The following is a 17339-nucleotide window of genomic DNA, read 5'->3' as shown; positions in this document are numbered from 1 at the left end:
GGTATCTTTCTATTTATTATTTGTTTTCTTCAGTTTCCTTTAACACTGTTTTATAGTTTTCAGTGTACAGATCTTCCCATTCTGGGTTAAATTTTTAAGAATCTTACTGCAGATGCTACTGCAAACAGAAATGCTTTCTTAATTTCTTTTTTGAATTTGTTAGGGTATAGAAATACAACTAATGTATGTTGGTTTTGTATCATTCAATTTTATTGAATTCATTTATTACTTCTAACAGTTTTTTTGGTAGAGCCTTTGCATTTTTCTGCATATAAAATCATATCATCTGCAAACAGATAATGTTTATCTCTTTTCCACTTTTTTTTTAGGGGAAAGTGCAAACGCAGTCCCCTACTACCACAAATTATGCAGCCGAGTTTCCCACATTTGGGGAAATCACAGGGCTCAGCACATCCGGCGTGTAACGGATATGCCTCGCCCTGGGAAAACCACCTTCATAATCAAGGTATCTTCCCTGCCAGGTAAGTATCTCTCTTTTCCATTTTGGATGCATTTCTTTCTTCTTCCCTAATTGCTCTGGCTAGGCTGTATTCTTAACCTCTTAAAATGTTAAAGCTGAACAGACCAGACTTGACTTTCTGTCTGTGTGTGTATGTGCCTCTGTGTAGCGAAGTGGGAGAGGAAGATAAAGGGGAAATATGTACATATTAAACTGAACATTTCCTAGGTTCCCAGGTAAAAAGTAAGTACTTTATCTATATTTTCTTTTTTAATCCTTACACTAACCTATTTACATTTTACAGATAAGGAAACAAAAGCTTTGAAAGCTGTGTAATTTGCCTTAAGAACTATAAAGTATGAACTCATATTCAAATCCAGGGCTCTTATTTCTAAAGTTTATGTTCTTAATTATTCTATGAAACTACTCATGAAGAGGTGCCCCTAGCTAAGGCAGTGTGTGTAACTTCCAGGCTAGGCTAGCTAAAGAACATGCATTGGACTTAACCTGACTGAAGTTTGCATTCAGAGATACATGAAAGTTAACTTTCAAACTCTCCCTTGAATGCTGCTTCTGACATATCTCCTCATGCCTACTGAACCAGAAAATTCCACAAAGTTTTATTTCTTTGGGTGAGCCCTCTTGCTGCCTGCTGAAATAAGAATTCCTGAGAGTAGCACATTCAACTTTAAAAACCTCTATTTACACTTCAATTTGACAAAGTTTATTACATAATTTCCTGAGGGAGGTTTATAATGGGAAGAGTCAGAATGGAGAGAATATGAGGTCACTGGTCAGCGAATAGGAGAAACTACCAGGGAAAGGGTTCAGACATAAAGGAATGAGGACTTAGCGTAAGAAGAAGGGTATGCCAGTAGGCATATGCTATTGCACATTTTGGCTTTGCCCCAATTCTAAATTTGCATACTGCACTAAAACAAACTGAAATACATTAAGATTCTCTCAATTCTTTCAATATGTAACTGTGATATAGCTGAGGTGTCTTTGGTTTATAAAAATAACCACTTGTATATAGAATACAAGATAGTTATTTCAAACTGCGTATGTATCATGTGTGATATATTTGCATAAATGATTTAAATATCGCCTTTTCCAGATGTACAGATAACAAATGAACATTCTTGAAAAAATATTTAGGGTTAAATGTAAGTACCTATCCTATTGATTCTTGGGCTATAGGATTTATTTAGGAGCCACAAATGGGTAAAGCTGGTAGCTATGCACATATGAAGAAATGGCAGCTGGCCTTGTATGTGGCAACTATAAGACTGCTTTTAGAGCTTCACTTCATTATCACCAATATGGTAACAGAGTAATTAGAAGTTTTATTGTTTAGTTATACATTCATTAATTCAGCAAATACTTATTAAGCCATTATTGTGATATCTTCTTAAGAAGTCAACGCTCATTTGGCCATCCTTAGCATAACAGACAGATTTTCTTCATCATGTGACTAAGAGTATATTAGGAGCTTATTTTAGCTAAGGGGCCCCTAAACATGAGAAACCAATCCTGAACCAATCAACTTACAAAATGCTGGTAGAGAGGATACAGACTGGTAATGACCAGTCAAGTAAGGGAAATTCTCAGTCTTCATAAGATGTTCTCCAATTCCCAACAGAAAGTCATAGTCTGGACCACAAAGATGACTTATTTCTCCTACTGATAAGTCACGGCAAAGGGGTCAAAAGACAAGCACCTCTGAAGCAAAGGAAACCTCCTTCATCTATTTTTATTCAAGGCTCAAAGGTGAGCCTCAGATCAAGTCATGCCAGCTTGATGAAAGGGACTAACACCAGCGGCAGGAGAAAGAGAGTAAGAGAACCGAGTGCTTGAAATAACTCTTCCATTTACATCAGTGAATCTCTAGCTACAGAAAAGATGACCTGAACAGTGGTCAGCAGCATTTCTCTTTCTTGAAAGAAGAGAATAAAAAAGAAAGGGAAAGGGTTGGAGAAGCAGCCCTGGGCTCAACCCAGAAGAGAGCACCATGCCCTCATATATGCATGATGTGTGCTATTCACACAGGCCTGAGCTGCATATTCCCTGAAAACAGAGAACATCTTCCAAACAAGATGATGTGGTGCTTACCTCAGTAAAAACATTAATGAGCAGCTAAAACACAAGGAAACCTAGAACTTAAGGCCAAAAAATCCTTAGTAATTGTCCAACCCAACTCCAGAGTGATGAAGAAATTTCCCCAGGATCAAAAATTCTTCTGTGATCAAGACCCAGAGAGGACAAGTGATTGCCTTTACAACAGTGGTGTTTCCACAGCAATGCTCACTGCAAAGCAGGTTAGGATGGACCTCCAAGAGGCAGCAGGCGAGTTCCCCATACAAGTTGATAATATGTCAGGTTTTACTGAGATTATAGAATTTTGATGGCTTTATCTGAATCAATCTTTGAGGTAAAAAATCTGCATGAGAATTTTCTACAGAGCTGACTTCAAAGACTATGTTTCAAATGTAGATGAATCCTAGCATAAATCTTCTATAAATGGTTAGGATGCTTACATGATTCTCCCAAATTTGATTTCTAAATAGTCCAATTCATCTACACCTTCACATTCAAATTAAAATAAATACATAATTTTTTAATACACAGTAAGATCCAATGAGACCATCCATGTGTGTTAAAGAGTTGTGCTCAGTGAGGTAGAGGAAAGGGGTACTACAATCCTTGCTTAGTGCTTAATAGCAACCTCAGGGTCTTTGGTTTCTGCTTCATTGATTCTGGACCTTGGCCCCACATCAGAACCACCTGGGAGGCTTTTAAAACTCCCAATGCCAAGGCAGCCTCCCAGGTCAAGAAGCTCAGCCTCTCTGGGGATGAAGTCCAGCTTCAATATTTTTTAAAGGCCCTCAGGTACCTAAGCACTATGGCTCAATGTGGGGGAGGGGGGGAGGGAATGTAGGACAACTTTCATCAGTGGTTTTTTTCTCTTACAATATTGTTTCTAATATTTGAAACTTGTGAATGCTTTTAAGGATACCCTCAACCATAACACATTACAGAGATTATGAAGGTTCATTTAACTCAAGGAAAATGGAGCAAAGTTCATATCTGAAGAAAGAAATCATAATTATCTTATTAAAATAATAGTATATATCCTCAAAATTAGCCTCTACTGAGTTCCTAGACAGGGTTAACCTGATCTTATTATAGAACATTCCAGAATACCTTCAACTAAGGGACTTTTCTACAGATTTGGACACCTCTGCTCTCATCCAGTAAGATATATACTTGCCAGAAGTTAGTTTTATTTGTTCCTTCCTATTAATTACTGTTATAGCTATTACCCTAATTAATTTTACATTTAAAAAAACAAAACCAATTTAGATGGACCTTGGCCCCACATCAGAACCACCTGTGTGGTTCTGTGTGCACAAGAAAATTTTTTCTGTGAAACTAAAATGCTTAGAAAAACTTGATAAGAACAAATCACTGATACATATGTTTTTGATTACATATTATAGATATATATTTCATGTTTCTACATATATTTATATATGCTTATAAATACATATTTATATTATATATAAGATGCCAGACAAATTCAAAGGCTTTCAAATTAATCAATTGTTAACTGAAATCATGTCTTCTTTGATTGAAAAAGTCTTCTTTGGTAGTGGGAGAGTAAAGCATGAGTGCTGTCCAAGAATTTTGTCAGAAATCATGCTTTCCTTTCAAGTGTGAGTGAGGACATTTTCACTGAAGATCTATTCTAAACAGATACACAGAGGAATAAGAGCACAGTCTTGAGAATCAGACAATTTCATTTCTAATCACTCCTCTGACACTGACTAGCTTTGTCACTTGGGAAAGTTATTTGCCCTCCTCCGGCCTCATTTACTTTACTTAAACATGAACTTATGAAGATGAGTAGTTAACAAATGAGATATGTGGAGGGAAGTGTATGTGGAGGGAAGGTTTGACCCTGAACTCAGAAATCTTAGTTCAAACCCCATGATGCCATTTATTAGCTTTGTAACCCTGGGAAAATATCTAAAATTTTATGTGCCTCCATTTCCTCTTCTGTAAAGAAGAGTGGCTTCTAGAAAAACCATAATGTATACTTTATAAGGTTTTTGCTAAATTAAAGAATGCATATAAAGCACTTACAATATTTTCAGGGACTTAGTAAGTGCTAGACAAATATTAATTGTTACTGGCAAAAACAGCAGGCATCTAATAAGTGCTTACGGTGTTGTATAATTAGTAGCTTCAATTATTAGCATTATTATAACTATTTTTCCCCTGGTTTTAAGATAAGATACTTTATTGTATTTTGGAATATACTGTAAAAATTCCATTTGCTTTGACTCACATCTATAGCGGAAAATGCTAATGTCTTGCACCAAATAGGGGCTTAAGCAATTAATAGCTCTGCGGCCTTTTGAATTCGATGAAGACAATCCTTACAGCCTTTAAGATGAACTTAGTGAGTAATGGCTGAGGAGTTTTTATTGAGCTAAATGCTCTGTGATTAAAGCCATTATATCTTTTAACTAAATTGGCAGTAGAGAAATTCTGATTTAAAGGCATAGTTTTATGATAAGTAGAACTCACAGAGTTCAGAACAAACAATGGGAAGTAATTGCAAATGTCTATTTGTTGACTATACCTTGAGTATATCTATTTCTTTTTAAAAGGAGACAAAAATTTTAATTGCCATCTATAACAAAATTTAAAGTTTACCTAAGTTTTCCATCTCCCTGAATCTCCTTCTTTCTCTCCAGTGCTCAGTTAATTCTTTTTATATTACATTTTTATTGATTTATTTTCAGAGACAAAGTGTGCAAGCGAGGGAGGAAGAGAGAGAAAAGAGAATCTCAAGCAGACTCTACATTGTCCATGTGGAGCTGGATGCAGGGCTCAAACCCATGAACCATGAGATCATTACCTGAGCCAAAATCAAGAGTTGGACACTTAATTGACAGAGGCACCTGGTAACCCAGAACTCATTTCTTAAAGATGAATAATCAAAACACTTGACATGAAGGGAGCTAGAGAGTATTAGGCTAAGCAAATTACGTCAAAGACAAATGCCACAGAATTTCACTACTACGTGGAATTTAAGGAACAAATCAAGCAAAGAAAGAGAGAGATAAACTGCCAGGAGCCACACCAGCCCTGCTGGATGGCACGGTCACAGTAGGGAAATGGCAAACGTTGCAAGGCTCCTGTCATGAGAGGTGGAACTGGTATCCCCTTCTGCTACTACTGCCCATGTGAAATTAAGCCTGTTGCTATTGATTAGGCCTTACAATGTTCCAAATCAGACCGATATTCCCCACAGTTACCCCATAAGAAAAGGCATATTCCTGCCCCTGCATAAGGGATTTTAGATCAAAGTGCTGCAGATGTTTGCTAAAAGGCTCTTCTAATGAACTTACAGACCAAAACATAAGGAGGGCTAAGAACACAAGAGTTATAAATAACTCTGACCCGGAGAAATAGAGCCTAACTTACAGATAAGAAACAAACAAGGACTGGACATCAGTTGCTGCATATATTTTTGCTATTAAAGTCCAAATACCCTCCCTTGTACTGACTTCAGCTATGAGGATGGATAAAGAAATTAGAAACCCAGGTACAAGGTCAACACACAGGGCCCCCATTATGCTTACACCAAGGGAAGGGCTTTCTCTAGCAACTTGTTAACAAGTATTCTTTCTCTTGTGGTTTTATGAGCTAGATAAAATAACTCCCAGCCTATCTTTATACAATTTAACCTATGTTTTAGTTTTAGCATTACTAACTTAAATAATATGTATATTATCCTGGTTTTTTACTAAAAACATCTTGTTATTCTCTTAATTGTAAAACTTACCTTACTCTAAGTGCATTACATGATTTAGTTATAACATGTTAATTAAAAGCAAAGTCATAATTATTGGCCAAAACCCAACTCATACAAAATAAGATGGGTTTGTTACTTTCTTAACCTTGGGGACTGATACCAAAAATAAATTGGGATGGTTCTACAAAAATACTTCTGTAAAACTTGCCTCTGTACACCTTTGATGACTGAAACACCTTATCACTAAGAGTTAAAAACTGTAAACAATTTCTATTTTCTGCTGTCATGTTATTGCTTAACCAATAAAAAAGGACACCAAAGCAGACTGAACAGAGATGCCTGCTTGGTGACCAAGAAAGAAACGGGCAGCTCTCTCATCTCTCTCTCTCACTGACACCATCCATCCTTCAGGGGACCCTGGAACTGCTAGAGCTGGACTATGGAAACAAACCAAGAAACAGACTCTTAACTGACTCAGAACTGAAATAGGTGGTGGGGATTAATGAATACACTTGTGATGAGCACCAAGTGATGAATAGAATTGTTGAATCACTATATTGTACACCTAAAACTAATAATATAACATGATATGTTAACTATACTGGAAATTAAAAGAAAAAATGTAAATGAACTTAACACTAAACAACCAAGTGGGTCAATGAAACAAAGAAATAAAAAAAAAAAACCATGGAGATAAATGAGAACACAATTGTCCAAAATCTTTGGGAGGTAGTGAAAGCACTTCTAAGAGGGAAATGTATGGTCATATTGGCCTAACTCAAAAAAAAAAAAAAAAAAGCCAAGAAAAAGCTCAAATAATCTAACCTTATACCTAAAGGAACTAGCAAAGAACAAGTTAACCCCAAGGTTAAGTAGAAAGAAGTAAATAATAAAGATTAGACCAGAAATAAATGATATAATAAGAGAGTGAGATAATCAGTTTCTTTGAAAAAATAAACAAAATTGAAAACCCTTAGCCAGATTCATCAAGAGAAAAACCCAAATAAAATTAGAAATCAGAGAGGCAAAAACTGACATCACAGAAATACAAAGCATTGTAAGAGATTACTGTGAAAACTTATATACTAATAAATTGGACAACCTAGAAGAAATAGGTAAATTCCTAGAAACATAAAATCTTCTAAAACTGAATCAAGAAGCAGTAAAAAGCTGAACAGACTGACTACACATAATAAGATAGAATTGGTACTCAAAAAACACAAGTCCAGGACTAGATGGATACACATGGGAATTCTATCTATATTTCAAATTTGCTAGGACTAGAGACTTGAGAGGAGTATGAAAGAGTAGGAGAATCCTAGGCTTACCTCATCCCACAGATGTACCTAGGTAACACATTAATGTAAATAACCCAGAAAATCACCCAAAGATTGGCAGAAGAGCCTTCTTACAGCTAATCACATAGAAGAGGTCACATAAAAAACGGTAGGAGTTGGGAATCAATGTGACCCACAAGACTGTCTGCAGTGGGGAGGGGCACGGCCAAGCCCGGAGAAAGGAGAGAACACACCACACAACAGGCACCTGAGGCATGAGAGACCTGCACTGGGAAGACTAATTCCCATAACATTTGGCTTTGAAATCCAGATGGGCTTAACAAGGTGAGTTTTTACAATCAACAGGGCTTAACAATTAGAACTTTAAAAATCAGCTGGCTCTGAACCAGTGGGTAACAGGAAGCTGAGTCCCTGTCCTTAAAGAGACATCATAATGAACAGCCCAACTGAGATACAGCACAGAAGCAGCAGTTTGAAAAACACCTGGGATATAAAAGAAAGACTAATATTTACTAATCTCAGAATGTGTGCTTGAGGAGCAGGATCTCTGGGAGACTTCTCTAAGAACAAAAGAGCTGGGATGCACCATTTCCATTCTCTACCCCTCAGCTGACATACCCAGACATTTGCAGGAACCAGCACAGCCTGAACACCTACCTTGCTAAAAGAGCAACCTGCCTCCACATACTCCTTTGGACTTGTGCCTCCAACCCACCCTCAGCAGTTCTCCAGGCAGTGACATTTTCTCCCCCCACAACAGATCAAGGCAAACTTTGCAAACACTAAGTGCCTCACCCCCATGCTCTTCTGCAGACTCACTCCCTTCAACCTGTCTTAGGCAAGAGTTCATTTAAAGCAGTGCCAGAAACCTGGCACTGTGCATGCAGCCCCACCAAGGGCTAGCATCCCTCCAGAGTGACTTCTGCCTTGAGGAGTGGGGAAAATATCCATACGCACCACTTTGACTGGAGCCCCAGCAGTGGGCTGAGTGCAGACATCTGGTCTGACTGCAGGTCCTGAAGTCCAACAAGTCTTCCCATACAGGGAGAGTGTCCTGCAGTTTGGTGTCATCATAGCTCTGACAAATGCTTGGTCTGACTCAACTCAAGTCCAAGGAAGCCCCACACTGGTCCACACTTAGAAAACAGGGACCAAACCCTGCCCACAACAGGCAAAGAAAGCCACTGCAACTGAATTGAAGGCAAAAATGGCTCAGGCACTACAGCATGGCACACACAACACACTTAGGAGACACTCTTGGAGTACAAGGTTCTGGTGAACAGGAAGACAGTGCACTGCCTGGCTCTACAGGAACTCTTCTTCATAAGCCCATTACTTTTTTTTTTTTTTTAACATTTATTTACTTTTGAGGGAGAGAGACACACATACACACAGATCATGAACAGGGGACAGTCAGAGAGAGAGGGAGACTCTGAATCAGAAGCAGGCTCCAGGCTCTGAGCTGTCAGCATAGAACCTGACATGGGGCTCAAACCCATGAACTGTGAGGTCATGACCTGAGCTGAAGTTGGCTGCTTAACCTACTGAGCCACCCAGGTGCCCCCATAAGGTCATTACTTTTAAGACCTGGAGATGTAGCTTATTTTCCTAATACACATCGACAGAGAGAGTCACACAAAATGAGGAGACAGAATATGTTCCAAATGACAGAACAGAAAAAAAATCACAGCAAGAGTGCTAAATGAAAAAGACAATATGCTTGGGAAAAAATTTAAATGGTCATAAATATACTCAAAGGATTGGTGAAAAAAGTGGAGGCCCTCAGTAAGACTCTCAACAAAGAGATAGAAAACAAAACAAACAAAAACAATCACAGACACAAAGAACTCAATAAACGAATTTAAAAACATATAGAGTGGAATAAATAGAGCAGAAGCAGCAGGAAGGATAAGAGACCTGGAGGACAGAGTAATTGAAATCAATTAAGCTGAACAAGAAAAAAGAAAGAAGTTGGGGTGCCTGGGTGGCTCAGTCGGTTAAGTGTCTGGCTTCGGCTCAGGTCATGATCTCACGGTTCGTGGGTTCGAGCACCGTGTCTGGCTCTGTGCTGATAGTTAGCTCAGAGCCTGGAGCCTGCTTCAGATTCTGTGTCTCCCTCTCTCTCTGACCCTCCCCTGCTCATGCCCTCTCTGTCTCTCAAATATAAATAAAAAAACATTTTAAAAAATTTTTAAAGAAAAATGTTAATAAAAAAATGAGAGTAGATTAAGGAAGTTTAGTAACACCATCAAGTATAACACCATGCACATTAAAGGGATTTTAGAAGGAGAAGAGGGAAAAAGAGGCAGAAAATTTATTTGAATAAATAATATTTGAAAACTTCTAGGAAAGCAAACAGATATCCAGATCTAGGATGCACAGATTGTCCCCAATAAAATCAACCTGAAGAGGTCCACATGAAGCCACAGAGTAATTAAAATGGCAAAAAGTAGTCATAAAGAGAAAATTTTAAAAGCAGCAAGAGAAAATAAAACAGTTATGTATAGGGAAACACCATAAGTTGATCAGCTAAATTTCAGCAGAAACTTTGCAGGCCAGAAAGGAGTGGCAAGATATATTCAAAGTGCTGAAAGAAAAAAAAAAAATCTGCAGCCAAGAATGCTCTATCCAGCAAGGCTATCATTTAGAATAGAAGGAGAAAGAGCTTCCTAGACAAACAAAAGTTAAATGAATTCATGGTGACTTGGTGACTAATCTAGCCCTATAGGAACTTTTAAAGAGGAATGAGCAGGAAGGAAAGACTGTATATTGAAACAAGAAAAGAAACACAAAAATGATAAAAAGTATATCTATAAAAAATCAGTCAAAGGATTCATAAAATAAAAGGATGTAAAAATATGACACCATTTACCTAAAATGTGGGAGCAAGAGGAATAAAGTATGGGTTCCAATTTAAGAACCACCAACTTCATATAGACTGCTATACGTAGATGTTATATAGAAACCTACATGTAACCACAAATCAAAAACCAGGAATAGGTAAAAAATAAAGAACAAGGAATCCAAATATATCATTAATTAAACTAACAAAACATGAGAGAAGAGAAGGAACTGACAAGAACTACAAAAACAACAATAAAACAAGTAATAGAATGGCAATAAGCAAATCATATCAATAATTACTTTGAAAATGGAATAAATACTCCTATCAAAAGACCTAGGGTGAGGAAGAGATTAAAAACTACGGCCTGTCGAGGCTACCCTGGAGGCTCGGTTGGTTAAGCATCCAACTCTTGATTTCAGCTTGAGTCATGATCATACAGTTCCTGAGTTCAAGCCCTGAAATGGGCTCTGAAATGATGGTGTGGAGCATGTTTGGGATTCTCTCTCTCTCCCTCTGCCCCCTACTCACTTGCACTATCTCTCTCTCATAACAAATAAAATAAACTTAAAAAAAAAAAACTAGCACCTGTCTATACACTGCCTACAAGAAATTCATTCCAGACCCAAAGGCACAAGCAAACTGAAAGTGAAGGAATGGAAGAGCACTTATCACGCAAATCAAGTGAAAAGAAAGCCAGGGTAGCAATACTTAGATCAGACAAAACAGATTAAGACAGAGACTGTAACAAGAGACAAAGAAGGGTGCTATATAATCATAAAGGGGATAATCCAACAAGGATTGTAACAATTATAAATATTTATGCGCCCACCATAGAAGTACCCAATTACACAAAGAAGTTAATAAAAAACATGAAGGAAGTAGTAATACATTAACAGTAAGGGACTTAAACACTCCTCTGACATCAATGAATAGATCATTCATCATCAACAAGGAAACAATTGCTTTGAGTGACACATTGCACCAGTTGGATCTAACAAATATATTTAGAACATTCTATCTTAAAACAACAGAACACACATTCTTCTCAAGGGCACATGGAATATTCTCCAGAATAGATCACATAATAGACTATAAACCAAGTCTTAACAAAGTCAAAAAAAATCAATGTCATACCATGCAACTTTTCTGACCACAATGTTATAAAACACAATGGTTCCAAATCTTGGAGATGCAGCAAAGGCAAGTCTAAGAGGGAAGTTTATAGCAATAAAGGCCTACATCAAGATGCAAGAAAAATCTCAAACTAACCTTATACCTTGAGGATATATAAAATGATCAAACAATACCCAAAACCAGGAGGAAGGAAATAATAGAGCTGATTTTTTGGAATGATCAACAAGATTGATAACCTTTAGCCAGATTAATCGGGGGGGGGGTGGTGAGAGGGGAAAAGGGAAAGGGAGAGAGAAGGAGGAGTGTGGAACTCAAACAAATCTGAAGTAGAAGAACCGACATTGACAGCATAGAAATACAAATGATTATATAAGAATATTATGAAAAATTATATGCCAACAAACTGGACACATGTAAATAAATAGATTGCTAGAAACATATAACCTCCAAAATTGAATCAGGAAGAAACAGGATATTTGAACAGACCAATTACCATCAATGAACTGCATCAGAAATCATAAGCTTCCAACACACAAATTCCAGGACTAGACAGCTTCATCTTCACAGGTAAATTCTACAAAGGATTTATAAAAGGATTAATCTATTCTTGAAATATTCCAAAAAATATAAGAGGAATTATTCCTGGAATGAAAGGGTGGTTTAATATTCATAAATCAGTCAACATGATACATCACATCAATAAGAGAAAGGATAAAACTATATGATCATTTCAATAGACACAGAAAAAGTGTATGACTAAATACAACATCTAATCATGATAAAAACCCTCAACAAGATAGCTTTAAAAGCAGCATACCCCAACATAATAAAGGCCATACGTGAAAAACCCATAGTTATCATCATAGTTAACTGTGACAATCTGACCACTTTCTCCTTAGATCCACTCCACCACTTTTATTTAACATAGTACTGGAAGTCCTAGCCACAGCAATCATATAACAAAAAGAAATAAAAGGCATCCAAATTGGTAAGGATGAAGTAAATCTTTCAGTATTCAGAGAACACATGATACTATATATAGAAAATGTGAAAGATTCCACCAAGAACTACTAGAACTAGTAAATGAATTCAGTAAGATTTCAGGATACAAAATCAATACAAAGAACCCCCCTGCATTTCTATACAATAATAATGAAGTAACGGAAAGAGAAATTAGTAAAACAGTACCATTTATAATTGCACCAAAAATAAGATACCTAGGAATAAACCTTACTGAAGAGGTGAAAGACCTGTACTCTGAAAACCAGTAAACATTGATTTAAAAAAATTGAGGATGACACAAACAAATGCAAAGATATTACATGATCATGGATTGGAAAAACAAATATTGTTAAGATGTCAATAAGACCCAAAGCAATCTATCAATTTAATGCAATCCCTATCATAATTCCAAAGGCATCTTTCATAGAATGAGAATAATACTAAAAGCTGTGTGAAATCACCAAAGATACCAAATAGACAAAGCTAATTTAAGAAGTAAGAACCCAAACACACGTATCATTTGTTCAAACTTTGTTATAGAGAGCTAACCTTGACACTCCTGTATGTGTGTATAGCCTGGTCAGGACACCATTACCGCTAATCCTGACTCTTGATGCTGAGCCTGGCATGATCACCATGAAGCAGTGGATGGTCATCAGTATTGTACTGATAAGTGTTTAAAAACTGGCCATCCAATATAAAACATTTTAGCGCATGCACACAATTTATATATATATATATATGTACATAATACATATATATATAAATACATAATATATATAATAGAAAGTATAATGAAATAATTAGGGACTTATGGGTTTTGAACAGTTATTACGTTTGTTTACAATATAAGTTATTTAATTAGGGGCGCCTGGGTGGCTAGGTCAGTTAAGCATCTGGCTCTTAATTTCAGCTTAGATCATGATCTCAAGGTTGGTGGGATCAGGCCTTGTGTTGAGCTCTGCTCTGACAGTGTGGAGCCTGCTTGGGATTCTCTCTCTCTTAAAAAATTATTTAATTAGAGCTTGAAATAATTTGATACTTAATACCTGTTAAACAACTGAGAACAATATCTGGCCGTCAGAAGCCAGTACCATCCGGCTCCAGCACACCACGATGGTGTCACAGTATACCCACCATTGGACCTGGATAGTATGCAGCAGCTAGCAGAATGTGTTCTAAACAGTCCTCTAATTTACTACATCAAAGTTTCATGAAGAGTCTCTTAGATAACATTCCAGGATTTGTTCTGCCATAGTTTTGCCTGTCTAGAAAGAGAGGTCCTTGTACTAGGCCAAAAGTCACACAAAAGGCTATTTCTGCATATAGGAAGAGCTACTGGATTAGCTGCTGGATCACATAAACAAGAAAGGAAGTGTCTACTATAAATGACTAGTTTAACAAATAAGCAAGTAGAGGCTGGGGTAGAATGACCCAGGGACAAGGGACTTTAAAGCAGAGGAAATGGCCTATGCCAAGGCCTAGAGGCATGAAAACGGCAAAGAAATAATCTGTGTGCTTGGAAACCTATGAGAAATTTAATGTTGTTAGCTGTTCAATTTCTTAGCTTTCGAGATTTTTTTTTTGTCATGCTGGCTACTGAAAACACCAATAATAACCCCCACCTTTTCTTAAATTCACATCATGGAGAATATAAAACCAATAGCTTAGCATCCTGTACCAATGAATCTAGACACAGTCAACTTTGAATTGACAAGGATTATCAGATATTTGATAAGGCCCCCTGGAAGGAAGATTTAGTGGACTTGTGGTTCACATTCCATAAATAAACTGAACAAGAATGTGTCACATAGGTAACTTGACCTTCTCTCTTAATCTCACTCATGTACAAGTAATAATAATAAATAGCATACAATAAAGGGTTACTATATATTAGTCAAATGAGTAAATCCCTTTCATGTATTTCTTTTTTACTTTGAATTTATCACATCCTCACTCATAAGAGCAGTCAATTGTGAGTGGTTGATATCTTTATAACAAATACTAAGGTGTTCAGAAGAGAGATGTTTAGTAATCCACCTCGACGTCAGTCCCTAAGGGAGTTTGCTTTTACAAAAAGGAAGGCAGTATCAGGCAATACATAACACGTAAGACTTGATTAGGTAGTGGTTGAAAAGATTGATGTAGGCAGGTGGACATCTTCTATTTCTCAGATTATGCGATATAGGCGATGAAGGATATATAATTGGCTCTGCCTATTGATATAGTACAGGTAAATATTAAAATTTGTATGGCTAGGCTGCTTGGGTTCAACGCTGAGCCCTGTCTCTTTCTGGCTGTGAGAACTTGGACGTAATCTCTCTGAGCCTCAATTTCTTCTTCTGCAAACCTAGGACATAGTAGCACTTCCCTCATAACACTGTCAGGAGAATTAAATTAAATGATTTAAATGAAATATTTAGCAGTGTCTGGCATGTGGGATGCATTAAAAAAATTATCATTCTTCCTACTTTGTTTTAAACTGATTGAACTAAGACTTTTCATCTCATCTCCACTACTTCACATAAGAAGCTTGTGGAAACAAAAGGAAACGTAGGTACATACCAAGGTATTTGATTTTATAACTCCACAGACCACTATTCAGCCTTTCTGAATGACTTAGTCAAAGTTCGTCCCTGAGTTACTGGGTAGTTGGTTGACATTCTTTCACTCATGTTTGATGGAATCACAGTTCTTGTAAGGCATTATAAATAATCAGAATATCATGAAACAACCACTGGCTGGAAAAATTCTGATTTCTATTGATCTTTAAATCATACTGAGGACCCAAATTAAGTAGATTTGAAGTAATTTCCAAAGTGTTGCTGTGATTTCTCTGCCTAGTTAGAATATTTCTAAGCTGAGAAGTATATGTTTTGTTGGTCACTCCCAAACTGATGAGACATTGGATACTAAATATGCAGTGACGTCAATGCATGGAATATCCACACTTGGGAAACAGTTCAAGATAGGAAGTAGGTACTTGGGAATATGAGAATCTCAAGGAGGAACGTTGTTTTATGCTTTATGGGCATACATGACAATTCAAGTGTTCAGGTTTTTACTCTGTAAATATAGAGATCAAGAAATATCCTTGACAAGTAGCAACATGAGAGGATCTAGAAAGCTAAATCACCAAAACACAATCTGCAAATAATCCAGGAGACTAAGAAGAGGTCCTAATTATCTGTTATAACAGTGACCTACTTTACTTCCTATCCTAACATAATTTTTTCCTCCAACTATTATTTGTTTCCTTTCCTGGTTGACTTGATTTCTGAAGAGAATTTTTGAGAAGTCAAAATGCTAGCAGGTACAAAAATGGGCTCTGAGGAACTTTGGGAATTTCATCTCTCAGACAGATTTAGCTCCAAAAGCATACTCAGAAGAAGGAGCTATAGAGCTACGTTAGAGATGGAACATGAATATGTAAGAGTAGGATAGAGACATCTGCCTCTGGAGGGTCTCAAAGAGTTTACAGAAACTGAATCTCAACATGCAACTCTCAGTTCCACAGATGACAAATGTTTCCAATATTATCTATAGGTTTTCCATGGCTACATGATGTTTTGAATATGATGTGATATTAATGTAATCATTTTGTGCTCTTATGCATCAGACACACCTTAACTAAACAGAAGTGCTATATGCTTGGCCTTTCGGAAGAGAAAAAGTATTAGGAACACACTTATGCATGGAGAGGGTAGGGGCATGGGTTTTGGCCTGACGTCTCAAGAACTTGGAAGTCCTATACCATCCTCACAACAGCGACAACAAAAGCTAAACAAACCAAAAATCAAGTAATTCTTCTTAGAGAATTGATGTCATAGGGCAAACTGCTGTCCAGGAAATTAGAGAGAGAGAGAGAGAGAACATTATTACTAGGAGCAGAAGCTCCCACGTGGAGTCAGTATTGTAGGAAAATAAATTTTGAGGCCCAATATAGACTAATTTGAGCATTGAATACTCTAAAGGGGCCCCCCAAGTTTCATGCATTTTAGAGCTCCATCAGGTTTGCATTATGAAGATCAAAGAAAAATAACCTCTTGCTTCTAGTGGGGGGTAGGGGAAAGTAACTTTAGAAAAAACATACCTAGATCATGCTATTCTCCTTAACAGACTTACCATAAAAGGAAACTATTTTCTAAAAGTTAACTGACCTAGGGGAAATACTCATCTGCACGGCCCACCACCTTCAATGTTGTATAAGGGTGATATGCAAATCCATCCCCTCTAGCTTACTTCTCTCCAAGAGCAATGGAGAGAAGAAGAACTTGTGAAGATCACAGCCCAGAGCCATAAGCTCAGTAAGAGACTGAGATCTAATCATGAAATTATAAAGTGCTTCCCCTATCTCAACCCATTACCACGATATTAATAGGGCTCCTGTATAATAACAGTACAGCTAAAAAGAACTTCAAGTCTCAAACATGTAAATGAAAATATATCTGGTGAAAATAAACACAAAAGGGAAGAAAACACAAGATTAGAAAAAAATTTAGTCTGTATTCTCCGATATCATGGCTAGATCAGTAAACAGGGTCCAAATCCTAGCCAGATAAACATAAAACTTCACACTATATGCATGTTTACCTGTTTACCTTAGTTCTTTTTACTAGATACATCAGGGCAGGGTTGCAATAAAAAATTACAGGGCATGATAATGCTATAAGCCACATCTGAAGAGACAAAGGAAACATCTTAACAAGACTCAAACATGGGGCAAGTATTGGAATTATAAGAGTCAGGATTTTAAATAATTGTGGTTAACAT

The 17339-nt window shown here is 37.0% G+C and overlaps 1 non-coding gene across 1 annotated transcript; it reads right to left on the bottom strand.

Annotated features, from left to right (window-relative positions):
- Positions 1 to 326: 326 nt before the first annotated feature.
- Positions 327 to 490, bottom strand: LOC115290996. Its single transcript, XR_003908357.1, has one exon. It is a non-coding gene; the product is annotated as a U1 spliceosomal RNA (small nuclear RNA).
- Positions 491 to 17339: the final 16849 nt, after the last annotated feature.

Source organism: Suricata suricatta, chromosome 4, assembly GCF_006229205.1.
Source record: "Suricata suricatta isolate VVHF042 chromosome 4, meerkat_22Aug2017_6uvM2_HiC, whole genome shotgun sequence".
Classification (NCBI taxonomy): Eukaryota; Metazoa; Chordata; class Mammalia; order Carnivora; family Herpestidae; genus Suricata; species Suricata suricatta.
Note: the sequence above shows the minus strand (reverse complement) of the source record. Positions and strands in the feature narration are given on the sequence as shown.